The sequence below is a fragment of the Caretta caretta genome, chromosome 13 (genome assembly GCF_965140235.1).
Source record: "Caretta caretta isolate rCarCar2 chromosome 13, rCarCar1.hap1, whole genome shotgun sequence".
Classification (NCBI taxonomy): Eukaryota; Metazoa; Chordata; order Testudines; family Cheloniidae; genus Caretta; species Caretta caretta.
In genome coordinates, this window is record NC_134218.1 from 40,236,448 (window position 1) to 40,243,077 (window position 6,630).

At 51.4% G+C, this 6,630-nt stretch overlaps 1 long non-coding RNA gene across 1 annotated transcript; it reads left to right on the top strand.

The window, feature by feature from the left end:
* Positions 1 to 222: 222 nt before the first annotated feature.
* Positions 223 to 4,251, top strand: LOC142068852 (uncharacterized). Its single transcript, XR_012664772.1, has 3 exons — positions 223 to 307; positions 1,555 to 2,942; positions 3,642 to 4,251. It is a non-coding gene; the product is annotated as an uncharacterized LOC142068852 (long non-coding RNA).
* Positions 4,252 to 6,630: the final 2,379 nt, after the last annotated feature.

Genomic DNA, 6,630 nt, shown 5'->3' on the forward strand with positions numbered 1-6,630 from the left:
CACCGCTGGAACCGGAGTAGCTGAGGCTTTGTCGACACTTGCAGATGTTTCCAGCACTAGGAGTCAGAGCGCCCCTCAGACAGCGCTGCAGGGAAAGCGCTCTTGTGTGTTCACACAGCCAGCTGCCCAGGAGCTCTGCATTCGGAGCGGTGCATTCTGGGCAGCTATCCCACAGAGCACTTCTTCCTCTTCCGCCGCTGAGGCTTGTGGGAAGGTGGAGAGGGGGTCGTGGGGCATCCTGGGTCCTGTGACAATGACCCATCATGCATCGCTTTGCATCCCAGCAGCCCCTTTACAATTTCCCAAGGTAAGTTTTAGGGTATGTCTACACTGGCAGAGTTTTCCCGCTGTCACTTTCACCGGGGATAGGGAAGCGCTGGTTTGTGATTCACTCAATTCCTCAGGCGTCAGAGAGTGTTTACACTACCAACACTTCCATCGACGATGAGAGCAGCGCTGTAGGGCAGCTATCCCACAGTGCAGCTCTCTCGATAGGACTTGTGGGAAGGTGGGGGTGAGCGTAAGGCATTCTGGGTCCCTGCTCAGTGCCCCGTGCTGCCCTGCTTCATGTCCCAGCAGCCCCATTACTTCCTTGTTTCTTTCATGGAATTTTTTAATAACCCCTGCTGTCTGGCTGCTTTCCCTGCCATAGCTACAAGCAAAGGGAAAGGGAGTTTCAAACTTCCCGGGGCTCACAGAGGGAGGGGCGGACGTCCCTTTACCTGACATCAGAGCAGCGGAGATGCTGGCCAGAGTGGTCACTTTTGGAACTGTGGGATATCCTCTGGAGGCCAAAAGGCATTTATACCAGTAGAACGTGTCTTCACTTTCACAGCAGCGCAAAACGAACACTGGAAAGAGCTGTAGGCCTCTTGTGAAGGTGGCTTTCTTTTTGCAGTGAAACTTCTGAGTTTCACCTCAAAAAGTCATTAACAAGTGTAGACGCTCCCATGGTTTTAGCGCAAAAAAGGGACATTTTGCACATGGCAAGTGTAGACATAGCCTTAGTCTCCTTTAAAGTCACAGGATGTAACCCCGGTTGCAAGGCCTGCAGGTATAATTCCAACCCAATCTTAAAAGAGAGCATAAATGTTCAAACTTCTCTTCTCCCGGTAATTTCCAGCCAAATAGTCTTCTCTCACACAACATGAGCCAAAGCCCACTAAAGACAAGGGAAATATTTCCCTTCACCACAGATGATTTAAAAGCAATCCCTAAAAATGAATGGCTAGCTAAGTGAGGTCATTAAGGGAAGGGGTTTGTATGTCTTATAAAGAGGGGAATATGCAAATTGTGGTGGCAGGTTCCTGTTTAAAGCTGTTCCTCTCCTCTCCTCTGGCTGCACCCTGAGAGACGATCCCCAGCCCTCTGAGTCGGTGCAGTTACCAGCCAACTCTCCCCTCCAACAACAGGGAAAATGAGACTTTGGGTCTCTTTAGTTTACATTGTGGCAGCTCTTCAAGGTATTTTCTAACCCAAACATGCTGGAGAGGCAGCGATTATTTCGTATTTTCTGTTTCGATACTAATGTTTGTATCGTGTCTTTATTCCCAGGTGCCTGGTCCCAGATCAATTTGGTGGAGTCTGGAGGGGATGTGAAAAAGCTGGGGGAGTCTCTCCGCCTCTCCTGCAAAACCTCCGGTTTCAGTTTCAGCAACTACGGCATGATCTGGGTCTGTCAGCCTCCTGGGAAGGGACTAGAATGGGTGGCTTATCTAAACAGCGCTGGGGGCGATATACACTCTCTTGATTCAGTGAAAGGCCGGTCCTGAGTGGGAAGAAGCCCAGTGTGATGCTGGCAGACCAGGTGCCAGCTAGGCCTTACAAGTGCATAGCTGGAAACCAGTCTTCTTTACCTGTGTTAGCATCATCAAAATAGATGTTAGATTCTAAGTTCATAAGAATATGTTTAGTATTTAGACTTCATAAAATGCTTGTAGGATGTTGCCTGCACTGTTTTCACTTATCTGTACCCTGGTATAACTGAACAACAAACATTTACATTGTATACCCCTGTATCTCAGGCCCCGTCTACGCTGGCAGGTTTGTGAGCAGTAAAGCGGCTCTGAGTGCTGTAACTCCCGAGGTGTACACGCTGCCAAGCCACTTAGTGTGCAGAAACTCTGCCGATGCAGGGCTCTAAAAAGCCATCCCGACGAGAGGCGTACAGCTTTCTGCGCCGGGCTACAGCGTGGGGATTACAGTGCTGTGACTGGCCTCCGGGAGGTGTCCCACAATGCCTGTTCTCGCCTCTCTGGCCATCGGTTTGAGCTCTACTGCCCTGCCCTCAGGTGACCAACCGTCAGCCCCACCCCATACATTCCTTTGCAAATTTGAAAGTCCCCTTCCTGTTTGCTTGGTGATGCATGCAGGGGTCTCAGCGCATCTTTCCAGGTGGCCACGCCTGCTCCACGCACCAGGTGATCCCCCACTTGGGGCAATGCTGAGCTGCTGGACCTCATCTGCATTTGGGGAGAGGAGACTGTGCAGTCCCAGCTGCGCTCCAGCTGTAGGAATTATGCTACCTACGGACAGATTTCACGACGCATGACAGAAAGGGACCATGACCGGGACACACGGCAGTGCAGGGTCAAAGTGAAGGGGCTGCAGAACGCCTACCACGAGGCGCGGGAGGCAAACCGCCACTCCGGTGCTGCGCCCACGAGCTGCCAGTTCTACAAAGAGCTGGACGTGATACTCGGCGGCGACCCCACCTCCACTGCGAAGGCCACTGTGGATACTTCATTGGCTCACGTGCCAGTCGAGAGTGGACTGAGCCAGGAGTTGGAAATCTTGGATGAAGAGAGGGAAGAAGACAGAGGCAGAGGATAGCTCAGAGACCAGAGATGCATGGAGCCAGGACCTCTTCTCTACCCCAGAGGAGCCTAGCCAGCCACAGCAGGCGGATATTGGCAAAGCGCAGACAGGAGAGGAGGACCCTGGTAAGTGGATCTGATTTTGGAAATTGCCTAAGCAATTTGTTGGGGGCAGGAGGGTTGCAGAAAGCAGGCTTGTCTCCCACCGCCTGCCTAGTCTGAATGGTGGAACAGGCTGCAGATACACTCCCTCACTTCACGGGAATCTCCCTCACAGATCTCCAGGAAACTCTCATGGAGATACTGGGCTATCCACTGACGAAGGTTCCTCGGCAGAGCTGCTTTGTGTCTTGCCCCATTAACGGTAACTTTTCCGCACCACCTTGCCGTGACGAGGTGATGGTGGTGGGGAGCATTGCTGCACACAGGCGAGCCGCATAGGGCCAGGGGAGAAGCTGCACGCTTGGAGAAGACCCTCCCTTGGTTCCCTGCTCACCCTCAGCAGTGAGATATCTTCCATAATGATCACCTCCTGTGGAAAGTGTGGGGACAGGAATGATTATCAGGCCCCCCCTACAGTGCTGCCTCTCCCCAAGTGCCCAAGAGCCACGTGCCCAGTGTACAGCAGGGTCCGGGAATGGTGATTTACCCTGCCCCTGTGGCTACTCACCATTTTGGGGGTCTTGTGGCTCATGTGTGCTTGCCTGGGGTCAGCCAGTTTGTGACAGGTGTGTGAGTACTGGCTGTGTTTTAAAGCACTGAATCAGTGTTGTCTGTGTTGCAAACAATACTGCTTCTGTAAAATGTTGCATTTAAACTTCACAGAGGTGACCATGGGAGGCCAGCCTCCCTCTGTGTTATCGGCGGCAGAATGGTTGCGAAGAATTAGGAAGCATCCAAGAAGAACTAAGGAGGACTTTATGCATGAGGTTATGATTCACTCCACTGCTGAGAAAAAGGAATTGAAGGAGTGGCGGGACAGCAAGAAGAGGTACCGAAAGGAGAACGTAGCACACCAGAAAGTTGTCACGGAGCGGCTCTTAACAGTTATGGAGCTCCAAGTGGACACGCTCCAGGAGATACTAGCTCCGCATCCGCCCTTCCCTGCAGCCACTGTCGCAAAACTCTTTCCCATGCACACCCCCGACACACACACACACCCCGCCAACACACTGTTATCAACCTCCTGGCTCCACTCTCTACCCGCAGCTTTCCACTCCTCCCTCCTCACGGTCCAGCACTGTGGACTCCCCATACCCACTGCACTCAACAGCCATCCCTCTGCAGTTTGGCCCTGCTGAAGTACAGCTGCATCGTACTCCAAAGGAGATGGTTGGGTATGATCCCTGGACATACACAAATCTCTAGCTGTCCCGGGACCCCTCCTGCTCTTGAGACCTTCCCTTCCCTGCTGATGATTTTTTTTATTTGACTCTTTCCTCTGGTTGTTGTCTTTCAATAAAAGAATTGTGTTTGTTTGAAAGCAATCGTTATTCTATTAAGTGAAAGCAAAAAGAGCACTCCAAAGCAACATACAATTTTATGTTTAGGCCCTTTCTTGCATCATGTGAACCAATCGCCTCCTAGCATTACAAGCACTGCAATCCTGAGCATATCAACAAATATTAGTGGCTTTCAGCTTCAGATTGCTGCCTCAAAGCATCCCTGATCCTTATGGCCCCACGCTGTGCCCCTCTAATAGCCCTGGTCTCTGGCTGTTCAAACTCAGTCTCCAGGCACTGAGCCTCTGTGGTCCAGCCCTGAGTGAAGCTTTCACCCTTCCCTTCACAAATATTATGGAGCATACAGCATGCGGCTATAAACATAGGAATATTGTCATCGGCCATGTCCAGCCTCCCAATCAGGCATCAACAGTGAGCTTTTAAAAAGCCAAATGCACACTCCACAGTCATTCTGCACTTGCTCAGCCTGTTGTTGAACTGCTCCGTGGTGCTGTCAAGTTGCCCTGTGTATGGCTTGAGCCATGGCATTAAGGGGAAGGCAGAGTCTCCCAGGATCACAATGGGCATTTCAACTTCCCATACAGTGATCTTCTGGTCTGGGAAGAAAGGACCGACTTGCAGCTTCCTGAACAGGCCAGTGTTCCGAAAGATGCGTGTGTCATGCACCTTTCCGGACCAGCCTGCGTTAATGTCTGTGAAATGCCCACAGTGATAAAAAAGCACCGGGGAACCATTGAGAAATACCCCTTGTGATTAATGTACTCGGAGGCTAGGAGGTCTGGTGCCAGAATTGGAATGTGCGTGCCATCTATTGCCCCTCCACAGTTAGGGAAGCCCATTTGTGCAAAGCCAGCCACAATGTTACGCACGTTCCCCAGAGTCACGGTCTCTCAGAGCAGGATGCGATTAATGGCCAGCGGTCAACTTTCCCACTCCGAACTGGTTAGCAACCAATCGGTAGCAGTCTGGAGTAGCCAGCTTCCACAGTGCAATCACCACGCGCTTCTCCAATGACAGGGCAGCTCTCATTCTCGTGTCCTGGCACTGCAGGGGTGGGGCGAGCTTATCACACAGTCCCATGAATGTGGCTTTCCGCATGGGAAAGTTCTCCAGCCATTGTTCGTCATCCCAGACGTGCATCGCGCTGTGATCCCACCACTCAGTGCTTGTTTCGCAAGCACAAAAGTGGCGTTCCATTGTGGTCAGCACCTCCGTGAATGCCATAAGCAATCTCATCTCATAGCTAGTATGTGTGGCGAGATCAATGTCAAACTCCTCTTGCCTTTTTAGTTTAAGGAATAACTCCACTGCCACTCGTGAAGTGCTGGTCAGTGCGAGCAGCATTCTGGTCAACAGCTCGGGATCCATTCCTGCAGCCAGAAAGAGGCGGGTCATGGAATACACAAACCATTGAAAGATGGTTCCACATGCGGATGGAAACACAGGGAAACACAGGGATGCTGGGATGCGAAGCGATGCATCATGGGGCATTGGGACAGGATCCAGGATGCCCTGCGACCCCTTCTGCCTTCCCACAAGCCCTAGCAGCAAAAGAGAAAGAGGAGCTCTGTGGATAGCTGCCCAAAGTGTGCCGCTCTGAATAGAGCTGCAAGAGCAGCAAGTGTGAACACGTTATTGGGCAGGCAGCTGCCAGTGTGAACACGCAGTGGCGGTTTTCCTTCTGCGCTCTCTGAGTGGCACTGTAACTTTGCAAATGTAGACGTGCCCTTTAAGTAACCCTTCAAACGCGAAGGAAGCCTTCTGTATGAAGTTGTTTATTCCTGTTCATTAACCACAATCGAGCCATTGTGAGATCGAGGATCAAACACTTTGCTAAATGCATTCCTCCCTCCCCCACACCCAACTACTTGTAAACCAGTTTACAAGAACTTTTGAATTAAACCTCGGCCCACCCAAAAGTCAAAACTTTGGAGGCTGAGACTAGCAATTTGTCTCTTCTTGCTGCAGGAAGTTCAGGGGGAAAACCCCGGATTCCTAGACTCCTGCTGTAACAGGATGGCTAGTCTTGCCTCCCGTAGCCGGGAAGAAATAGAACCTAGGCGTTCTGGTAACGTGATGACAAAGCCTGTTGTTGGCTGACTGGAAAATGTATTCAGAACAAACAGCCTTCAAGGTGCTCAGACTTCCGGGAAGGGGCTGCAGTGTGTCGCTGCCGTGACTTCTGATGGGGGTGCTGTGTGTATTACACCGATTGGGCTAAGGGGTGATGCACCATCTCCAGGGACAATCCCAACCATCTGATGTATTTACAAACGAGCAACCTGAGAGACCGGAGGACACCACCCCGTATTAGTGAGTAACAGATACTGGGTGAGGAAAGACTCAGACTT